The following is a 12,227-nucleotide window of genomic DNA, read 5'->3' on the forward strand; positions in this document are numbered from 1 at the left end:
CTGACCACGCAGGGATTTTTTTGGTGAAGCAGAACTGACAGTGGCTTTAAACATCTTAATTCTGCTGCTCAGTGTGGTTGAGAGAAGCACTATCAAAGAAGGGAAATATCTCCCTGAAGTGTTTTCTTCTAACCTTGATTTTAGACTGTAGTTCAAAGGTTTCTGTTTCAGTTCCGTTTCAGATACTTTAAAAACATTCACACAGAAATACTTCAGAAGGAGTAAGATTTAAGCTTATGCTTCCTCAGTTTATCTGTCAGAATAGCCTGGGGAGGAGTTAGTCATATTGCTTTGAAAAAAAAATGCACAATACAAGATATGCTGGCAGCTGATTTTTTTTAATGATCCTCGTGCAGTTTTCAGCGCATTATCAAACTACTTTCATCAACCACAATAGCTCCAAAATAAGCTAGCTGGTATAAGCCATGGAGTTCACTTTAAAAGAATTTTTGTGTTAACTTTTAAGAGCAGGTATGACTTATAAACCACTGCTTATTCATGCACAAAATCAACCCTATGATGCCCATGTTTAACAAGAAATTTGCTCAAGGTGTTGTATTCCTTACTCAACCTTCACCTCATGTTTTCAGTCATGGAAACCCAGAGAAAAATGTGTATTTCCAACACATTTCAAAAATACTCACATATTTCTTTCCTCAGATAATTAACAGGATGAATAGGTGCACCAGAAGTTGGTTGATTCTTTTCCTTTCATATTCATCATTCCTGCTTAAATTTATCAGACAAAAAAAAATCCTGGTTGAATTTAGTCCATTAAAAACTAGAGAATCAGACAGTCAGGAAGTTTTTCATCCAACTCCAGGCCAGGCCAGAGTGAAGTGCATGCAAATAAGGAATCTCCATGCCATCAAATCTTAAACTAAGATCTGCAACTTAGAGATTCTTTTTTCCCCTCAAGGTCAGTCAGGTCTTCAGATTTAATTCAGCTGATTGTAGAGCTATACCATTATAATACAGGAAAACTGGCAGTTTAGCTTAGTAATTTCTACATCTATCTCAATGTGAAGTGGAATAGCATGAAACTTAACAAGCATATTTTCATTTGTGGAATTTAAAAGTCCTCAAAGAAAAACTCCTCCTGTCCTCCTCCCTTTGTGAAGGTGCTTTGAAGATGATCTGCTGAATGAATTGGCATTTCAGGAAACAAAACAACTATCCTCTGCTGGTGGACAAAGAATTTCTGCTGATCTTTTTCCACTGGGGACCACCTAATATACAACACATCCTTAATATCTTACAAAGGATGACTTTCATGTGAATGATAGCTTTACCATTTGATAGGAGAATCCTTCCAAATACACTCAAGATCTCACACACCTCATTGATCCTCAAGAAACAAACTGAAGATTAAAAAATAGCGCTTGAGAAAGAATGATGGCAATATAGCAATGTTGCCAATGTAGCAATAAAAGATTTCTCAAGAGGTTGTTGTGCTATAGTATTAACATCACATGGTTAACATTCTCTAGAAGGCTTAGGTCCCATTTCCAGATGAAATTAATCCCACCACTATGATCTGCTCTACTAACTACATAGGTACTATTTATTGATTTTTTTTAAAGCACAAAAAAAAATGGGGAAATTTTTTATTTGTGTAATCTTTGCTACTTTATTCATATTTCCAAGGAAAAGTATTTTATGTGATGACCTCATTGTTAAAACAGCATGTAATTCATAACAGATTGCCTTACAAAGCTCAGATTATTCCCACACAGCGCCAGGATATGCTCTCCCAGAACAGTGACATGCTGTGGAATATGTTTTGCAAAATACTTCCAGAGGACACGGAAGCTCTGCCTATACTAGTTTACTGTGGCAGATGGAACATTTAAATATTTATTAAGCATTTGTTATATCCTTGCTCTGATGAAAGAAATCTTAAGCATTTCACTAAAAATGGGCTACTCACTCAAAACTAGGGAGAAAAAAAATGTAACAATACAGCAGAAACAGTGAGTGGTTAATCCAAGCATTAAAGAGCTAAGTTTACATCGCTTTTTTTTTTTGTAAAAAAAAAAGCTGTAACAGCATGGTGGATTACAAGGTTTTTTTTGCACCTATTCTTTGCACAAGACATTTGTGATTAGATAATTGCATACCTCACAGGCAACTGTTAAGTGTCTAATGTTGATGGCATTTATGCTATATTTTTAATTTGAAGGCTATACAAAAAGGATACACTACACCATGTGGCAGTATAAAAGTATGAAACTTCTGAGGCTGGTTATGTTAACCTGAAATACCCCAAAGTGAATGTTAATGTTTGACATCAAAAAGAGAACACCCTTTGTTAACATTTTTTAAATGCTCGTATTTAACAAAGGAAGAATGCAAATAGAATATTATAAACTAAATGAGTAGTTGCTACTTCCTAGGTGGCTCTTACAAAGGCAGCACACTACCATGGGGCAGATAGAACACTGTGCAGAACAGTTCTTCTTTCCCACAACTGAGAACAGCATATAGCAAAGTTACAGCCCAATGAAAGTAAATACAGATAGGCCCTCAGGCTTAACTCATACTTGACTGTAGAAGAAAATACTTCTACTAAAGAGAGATAGATTGGTTAGCAGGTGGCTAACCAGCATGATCCTAAACATAACCACAAACATTTCTTTTCATAATTTCCATCTCAATTGTAGCTTTAAATACCTTGGAAGTCAAACAAGATGAAATGATTTTATATTTCACTGAATGGCTATCTGCATTTGGTCATTGCAGTGTTACAAAGCATTAGGCTATGATCTAGGAATGCTATGTGTATTTCCATAGAAAATCTGAAAATTAAACTGGTAATTCTGTGATTCCTAAGGGGCCTAATTTATAGTTTCAGTTCCAAGCTGACTTGGCAGTGACTCATCTTTCATTACCATAGCAGAAATTTATGTAGTAACAGCTGTGGAAGAACAAAAATAAAATAGAAAAGTTTGCAATGAATGTATTTGCACACATAGGCACACAGAAGCTCGTACATAAACTATTGCTACCATCATAATGAGCACTTCAATTAGAGAAATGGTTGACATAAAACTAGACCTTCGTATGTATCAATCAGCTTTGACCTTTAACTGAGGGCTGGCTAGGAAAGTAAAAATTCTGTTTGGCAGACTGTTCTGTAGTTTTGAACTGTAATTTCATTACCCACAGAATGAAGCATTTACAGAAATGCTAATATACTTTGATATATTTTTAAGCACATTATATTGAAAGCATAAGTGATTTCTTTTATAGGAATCTCATTTTTCTAGATACACAGATAATTAGAGTAGTGAATGGGAGAAACTACACGTTAGAATGTTGTCTATTGTTACATTGACATGAGACAGAGTATTAAAATGGTTTCTCAAGCCATGAATATGCAACCTGTTGAAGGAGAAAAAAGCAAAAAAAAAAAATCAAAAAACCTGTGAGGACAACTAGAACATAAATAGGTATGGATACATAATCCAGTTTGAGTTATTTTCTAATCTGACAGTTACATAGCTTAAATCAAATTTTTGTCAGTATTAGAGAGCACTTTTGGATTTAAGTGCATAAAGACATTAGTCACAGGATTCATGGTCCTACTAGTTATTGGTATATGTAAATATACTATTTACATTAATAGTAAAACACACCTGCTTATCCACTATGTTCCTAAGTCTTAACAGAAGCTCAAGATCCAGTTGGTCACATGCCTTTTTTTTTTTTAAAGCACAAAATAAGCTTTTTAAAATATTAAAATATGGCAAGAGTATCTGAAAATCTTCCCCTAATTTATGAAGTATTTGCAGAGACCTTTCTATAGCTTGTAGAAGTTCCAGCACGGATAGTCCTAAATACCAGCAGGAAGCAGAACTCCAGTAACACTGGCAATTCTGTCTCACAGCTATATCAATCTGCACATAGAACTTTTAGATCAAGATGTTGGTAGGAATCATGTCCATAAAATTGTTTAGATGGTGCTCTATTATTACTTTTTAAAGATGTAGTAAACAAATCAATACAAACAACAAAACCACAATTAAATGTCTATATGAATGAGCAAATGGATAAAGTAATTTTTAAAGTTACCATCAGAATGTAATGGGAAATCATATTAGACAGCGATTTGACTTGGATCTGTATCAGGATTTCCTTAAATGTAAGAAGTTCTCCACTGACTCCCTATTTAGGTAAATATGGAGATCTGCACTCTCACTCATTCTCTGATGTTGCTTCGAGGCAACATAGCCAAATTTAAGAATCTCTAAAAGGTTCCTTCAGGACAGGTAGAATTTACTGTGTTTTGTTTACTGAGTTAATAGGCGAGAACTGTTAGGCTGGTAGTTAAAGAAGGATGTTTCCTAGTTTGACTTGTATCAGCCAGGGAGAGAACATCCAAAACAAACAAGGAGTCAGACCCTGTACTGATAACACCAGGAATCACGTGATCTCCAGGAAATTTCTCTACAACTGTTGATGTATGAAGAATGGAACAATCAGGCAGATTTTTTTTAAGGAACATGATAAAAACACCTGCAAAACATGGAATGCTAATGGTAAAACATGATTTATCAAAAAATGATATTTCAGTCTTGGAATGGAATTCTCATCCGTAAAAAAAGAGAATAAAAATATTGAATATTTATTTTAAATACATACCATAATGCAGTCAAAGGAGACTGGAAACATTAGTAATCAGTTATGAACTACATTTCAACAGCTGTTAATTTTCATAGAATTGTAGAATCATAGAACCACCAAGGTTGGAAAAGTTGGAAAAGACATCCAAGATCATTCAGTCCAGATGTCCACCTATCACCAATACTTCCCACTAAACTATGTCCCTCAGTACAATATTTAAATGTTTCTTCATCTGTGTATCTGAGTGATGCTTTTACCTTCATAGATTTTGCACTCTTAGCTTTGTTATACTTCAAGCATTGAAAACTGGGAAAGAATGAAGTCACTGATGGCAGTGCTGCTATGTCTCATAGCAAATGCAGCTAAAATGTTGTAGCAGATAAATAAAATCCACCCTCATGCTAGGATTTTTTCATTTGAGTACAACTTAGAAGCATCATTACTACCATAAGTAGAATGAGTCTAAACTGCTGAGTAATAGAATGTCTTTGAAACTAAGCTTTCAATGAGAAATGGAACTGAGAAGAAATACCAAACTCTCTCTCCATACTCCTCTAATTCCCTCATTCAAAGAGGCAGAATACAGCTGTCTGGAATCTTGTCTTTCTAAGGGAAAATCTTTTGGCACTGGCACTAAAATAAATTCTAATTATATTTTTAATTTGAAAAGAGAACAAGCCCCATTCCCTAATATATGCCTTACTAACACACTATGAACTCCTAAGATACCCAGATCCTTGTGATTTCAGTGGGAATGAGGCACAGCATTAAAGTTTGAGGTACAAATGTGAAAGCACTGCCATCTGGCCTGTGAAAGTACATAGCATATCTTTGACCTTCAGAGGTGAATATGGTGACAGATATAAAAGGAAAAACATGTAAGGCTTTATGGATTTGGGGGAGATTCTCACAATAAATTACTTTTCTAAGTACCAGTAAGAAAAATAATATTGAACGATGAAATAAAAACAATATTACAAAGCTAAGTAATAATGTGTTATCAATAGTGTGGGTACATATCAGCATCAGATCTTTGACATACATTTTGTAAGAATTGGCCCCTTGAAGATGCATTTATTACTGTAAGGGACATTCACCTTTCTGCATGTAAATAATTCCTTTGCTACGACAATCAAAAAAGTCTGTGTCCACCTGCTTCACAAAGTTATCAAAAAACAGTACAGATGTGCCCATACACACATAGCACTTGTCATAGTCTAATAAAGAAATGCTACTGAGAAAAATCTCAGTCAAACCTCCTTTGAAGTCATCATCCTATGTATTTTTTTTTTTTAAGCATTTAATTTCGAACCACAATTCCAGCAACAAAGTCATGCTGCCTTTTCCTGCATCAAGCTTTGATACCATCTCTTGGTTGGACTAGTGTAGTTGATGTCTCCTTCCGTCCTCTTTAATCTTGTATCAGAACAACCCGGTGGTGGTTATCTCCTTAGGCATTATTCATAACTACATTTTCTGTTCCAGCTTAATCTCACTCTGTTCCTCCTGGAAGTTCTGAGGGAAATCTGGACTTCTTTTCCTCCTCTACACATCATGCAAGATGGCTTGGTCAGAACTCATTTTTCATCAGAAACCCTTTTTCATAGCAATTTTTAGAATATTTAAAACAAGTAATGTTGCTGTCTTCTGAACAACACAGATAGAAGGATTTTATTTTAAAAAAGTAAATTCACGGAAATGTTTTCCTGCTTATATATGGTCCTATTTGAATTTCCATAACGGTTGGCAGAAAATAGGATTCCCTCAGTTCTTCTAAATCATATAACTTCCAGCACAGTCCAAAATAAGTTTTGTTTTTTTGCTTCCATTTACTATTCAACTGGTTTTGGCTTTCATCATTTCTTAAATTATTTTGGAACTCTTCTTCACTTTGTTTACCTTCACCTTGTAGTAGCTGCCTTTAGTCTGAGAAGAAAATTAACATGAGTCTTTAAAGCAACAACTCAACTGTTATCTAAGACTCTGAATTACTTTTTTTAAGGCATCTAAACAGCCTGCCTAAAAGTTACAACCAATCAAGAACACTTGCTGAAAGCCAGTCAGCCACCATAGCTCTCGGTCTGGCAGTAACCAGTTTTTTTCACTTAACAGAAGAAAACCTCAGGTGATTCATCTCTGTCTTGAATCAGTTAACTGGGGTGAATCTAAACCTCAATTGCATATGCATCCCCTAGCAGCTTAAAAGTATTTAAAGAACATGAAAGATTGCCTGAATTTTCTAGTGAAGTTCATAGTAGGATAGAAAGCTCCCCAGTCCCTATCTAGTTTTCACATGACTAGTAAAGAATGTTGTTTGGGTTAGATATCTAGTCTCTGTTTTGTGTGTTGCATGCCACCTTGATCAGCCAGCCTAGCATATTGTAACTGCATAAACAGCTTTCTCTCATCATTCATTCAGCAGGGTCATGGACCACAAAGCTCAAAAATCCCATCCATGTGCTTTGCACAACAGTATCGCATTCAGCACTTAACACTGTTAAAGAACACAAGGTGGTCTTGAAAGTCAAGAGCAGGAAAAAAGACAGTAATGATATTAGCCCTTTCACTTTGACAGGCAGTACACAGACAATTATATGTGCAGAAAGCCAAGCTTCACCATCAGAACTGAATCTGCTAGACTAAGACATCATCTTAATTCCAAATACCATCTCCTTAATTCACACTGAGTGCTTAATGGTCACACCTAGGTACAAATTACCTGCATGGACCAATGAAGATTATTAAATTGCTAAGCAGTGTCAATGTTGTATCATATTAAGTCTTTGGAAGCCACAGAAAAAGCATTAAAAATCCAAGCACCTCATTCTTAGAATAACTGCTTCTTTCCATTTATTTTACCATTTCAATTTTCTTCACCTTTTTATCCGCTTTAAATTATGAATTTTGAATTAAAAATGGCAACACAGAAGAGCTAAGAAAAGTCATATGAGAATAGTCACCACAGAATTATCATGGAATAAGGTAGGCTTGAATCCTAATTACTTTGTAGTAAATGTGAAAAAAAGTACACCAAACTAAATCTGAGGTGATTTTTAACCATGAAATAAATAAATCACCTGGGTGATAAGTTAAAAAAAGAAATCACAGGGAAACTTTCTACTTTGGTTAAGAATGATGGTAACTGTTCAATGCATAATATATTTCACAGTAATATGTTATACAGCAGACTGTCCTCCAAAGTTATGGGCAACAAAACCTGGTAGCAATATAATGTTTATCTATTTGTGACGTTGTAACATCTGCTCTACTCTTATAAGAACTATGTTACCATCAAAAGAAAAAGTGAACTGGTTTAAATAGTACAGCACATTCATAGCCATCCTGCTGCAGAAACAGGACTCTTTTTAAGCTTGTTAATGACTATACATGAAAAAGTTGCTACATGCTTCTCTGCACTCCTTTTCATCATACTAATGTTTTTGAGACTTTCTGGAAACACAGGAAACTTCCAAGGATCCTTACACTGAGGCTTCAAAGTGGCATGCCTCTTCCCTGTGGCATCAGTGATGCATGGCCTCTGTGCGATAGCAGGGTAGCACAGCTGTTTAAACAATAGACCAAAGACACTGGAAAAGCTCTGCCAAAAAATCAGAGAAACAAACAACTGAAAACAGCTTAGGTCTGTTTAGTTGGTCTCATGAATCCAGAATAGTTTACATGTTACCTAATCTCTTGATCCACAAATATGATAGAAGCAAATCATATTGTGATTATGATCTTAATGCAAGATGCTACAGTTAACTGGCAATGGAAGAAAAGTAGTGAAAGCACATATATTTAGTTCTCAGTGTATTTCCGTAGTACAGCAATATCCATCTCATTCTTCTGCCATATGGACATCCTTCTGAAATGGGCAGTCATGCCTATACACAATAATCAAAGGAGATTTTTCAAAGAAGGCTTGACAAGGGCATTTGGTACTGAGGTCATTATGTCCTTCAGACTCTACTGTGAATCTCCTGCACAAACTATGCCTTTTTCATTCACAATCACTAGGTAAGAGTATGTTTATAACTCATCTGTTCTGGAAGAGCTAATAAATACAAATCCTCCAATGGTTTCTAAAAGTATAGTGCAATTAAGATAGAATTTATGATACCAGGGCCATAAAGAGAAAGAACATGTTTAACCTTCCATCACATACTAAAAATCTGCCCTACAGACATTATAATGTAGAGGAAAGCTGTAACCACATTTTGTAAGAAAAAAACCATGGAAAATTGTTCATTTTTAAATTGGCTATTTGAGGAGGAGCAGAGAAGAGAAAGGAGAAATCTCCTGTAGCCTTCAGTTTTAGAAAGTTTCTAGAATTTGATTGTATGTGCTGTATGAGTGTTTCCACTTCTAAAACAAGAAAAGCAAAGCTATAATATACATAAAGACAAATCTGAAAATATTAAAATCTAATATTGTGAAAGCTACTAGACCAAATAAATATTTCAGCTTATGCTGAATGTTCATTGTCCTGTAATTACTTCTTGCATAGAACTTTGACTATCATCCTATTCTCTTCCACCTCCCATTCCAAAAAAAAGGTTTGTATACAATGCAGTGACTCAATTAATTCTTTATCTCTTCCAGTAGAATAAGCTTCAATAACTTTTACAAAATACATCATAGTTATAACTTTATCTCCATGCATCTATACATATCAGCTGTGTAGCTTAAACTATCAGAGTTACAGGTAATAAGGTAATCATTCCAACTCTTGAAAGTTACTAATCATTTTTCTTCAAATTAAATATTTAAATATTCTTCATAATTGAAACACAATTAGATCACCACTGTATTTCTCCTAAGAAAAATTAAACGAGTAGTATTACTTAGGAAAATCTGAGTCTAGTCTCTTGTATCTTCTGTTGATATATCATACGTTACCTGCCCTAAAAGTAGTTCCTGCACCTTTCCTCCAGATCTGGGCATGCTGGCATAAGTATTTAAAACTCTGACATCAGAGGTATTTGGTTCTTCTGCAACTTTAATTTCACAGTGACACAGCTTGCCATTTCTAGTTCTTCACCTGCGTATTCATACTGATTATAGGTTGAAAAAAACCCAAGAGTGTAAGGTTGTTATCATGTTTATACCAATCATGAGTATCAGCCAAGACAAATATTTAAACTCATTAGTTAACATTCAGAAATACTGCCCAAGATTTAAACTGAAACAGTGGATTCTGGGAGGACAATTCTTTACGGAGACAAAGGGGATGTTCTGAGGCTCTATAATTCCTTAGAATGAATGGGTATTTTTTCTCCTCAATTCTTACAGGTACTTTACCAAAACAAACTAATTGATAAATCACTCATCCTTTCTCCTTCATTGTCAGCGCAAAGACACTTTTAACGTTTGCACTCATTCCATCTTTCTCCTTCCCATCCAAGATTTCATTCGTCTGAAAGATCAGCCCATTTTAAACAACAGTATTTGTATCTCTTCAAAATTACAATACTTCCCCAAACATTTCTTTAAGATGTTTTTCAATAATAATGACTAAATATATTCTTCTTGAATGTTTTGTTCTGTTAGGGTACACTACAGTAATAAGTATGCTAGCATATTTAGTTGCATTGCTTAGCACAACTCTATTTCCACATATTTGTTAATATCTCTACCATGCTACAGAGAGGCATGCATGCGAGTCCAGAAAAATCTAGTTGTACTGTTAAAAAGCATGACTGACAATAGCAAAAGCAGAAAAGGGGAAACAAAAAAGGTCTTTTTAGTACTATATTTTGAGTGAATTTCATTAGTGAATAAGGCATGACATGTATAAGAAAATACATGAAAGTAGTTTAGCCTTCTTTGAGATGGAAAATGCTGTAAAAATGCCAACTATTATTTCTATTAAAAATTAATGTTGTTGAAAATAGTGTAAGGCTGCATGAATAAAACATCTTAAAGCCTGGTGACTCCATTTGTTATTAAGTTTCAAAGATTCTGATGGAAGAAGTAAAAATATTTTAGAAGCTCAAAATGGCTTAATCTGGGCTAACCTTATGCTTGGTTAAGATGTTTACGTTAGAAGGTGTAGAATAGGGAACTCTGCAAATTGACACGATGCAGATGTGATAACTGTAATTCAAATTAATTCAGAAAGAATTTTATCAAAAATCTCACACATCATACCAACTTAGTATAAAAGTTAAGATTTCTCAAGAGCTGTTGTCAAATCCTGTTTCCTCCTTTTAGAAAAATCTCCCTGAAGAGGAGCAGTTGGAGAAAATGACTTCTGATATGGAAGTGTGTATGAAGAAAAGGTGTGTTGCTGAATTCCTCCATGCAGAAAAAAAATCACACCCACTGACATTCATCAACACTTGATGAACATTTATGGAAACTTAACAGTGGATGTGAGCACTGCAAGGTGGTGGGTGGTACGTTCCAGCCATGGTGACAGTGACATGAAAGACAAGCTACGTTCTGGACAGTCATTCAGTCTCTTTTATGAGTGTGACATATAGGCTTCCGTTCATCACCAGCAGAAATGCATAGTTAATAGTAGTGAATGTGTTGAAAAAAATACTGTTTTGTAGCTGAGGATTTGCTCTATCAAGCAGTGCTTTTGTGCTCTTTGTATCTGCTGTAGTTTCCATGGAAATAAATAGGAGGCATTACTTTCGGAGTGACCTTTTGTCAATAATGTACTAATCGAAAACCCCTTGCTCTATTTGAGTCCACAAAATGGATGGAAAAGTAGTAGTAGTTAGATTTTTTGAAATATCTGCTATTAGTCATTCCATAATGAAATGAACATTGTTAACAACACAACATGATGCATCTCTTGATTTCAGCCCACAAAAAGCATTAGAAAAGATCTTTTCTAAAGTTCAGAATATAAGTCAGAACTACACAGTGGCAATTCCAGTCATACTCCTTTGTCGTTTCTATTGACCTCAGCCACAATCTCTGATCTGCACTAGACTTATGGGAGACATCTATGGCAACTTCAAGTTAAATGCAGCTAGGAGTCAGGCCACAATGATTAATAAGAGACTTCCAGCTCCATCTCAGTCCAGGCCCTCGTCCTTTTAACCAGTAAACACAAAAGCCCATCTTAAAACTTAGCTTTACTCTAGCCACATAAACAAAAATTTAAAGTGAGCATCACCTGGAAGTAGGTCTCAACATCTAGCCAAAAGCTCATCCAAATGCCTCTTTCAATCCAACTCTTGTATGTCTTTATAGCCATCAGCTGTATGAACACTCTTGGCTTATCCAAAAGTCAGTGACATCTACCAGCATCAAATATTTATTTTATCAAAAGGTCATGCTAGTGAGAACCTTCAGCTTTCCCCCCTCTCCTTTGTCTACCTGATTTAGAGTCCATTCATGTTTGAACAATGATGTTCTCTAGTTGAATCATAAACCTAACCCAAGTTTGTAGCCTAATCCTAACTGTAGATTAGAAAACCACATAATGACAAGCAACCCTTGTTTACAGGAAAACTAACTGCAGCTGAACTAGAGCCCAGCAGCATCCTCTTTTATGTTCTATGAGCCTGACTTGTAGCTCAGTTCTTAGATACTGGAGTATAAAGTGAACAAGTCACCTATGTCTAAGTTTATAGCTGGGAGAA

This window comes from Numida meleagris, chromosome 2 (genome assembly GCF_002078875.1).
Source record: "Numida meleagris isolate 19003 breed g44 Domestic line chromosome 2, NumMel1.0, whole genome shotgun sequence".
Classification (NCBI taxonomy): Eukaryota; Metazoa; Chordata; class Aves; order Galliformes; family Numididae; genus Numida; species Numida meleagris.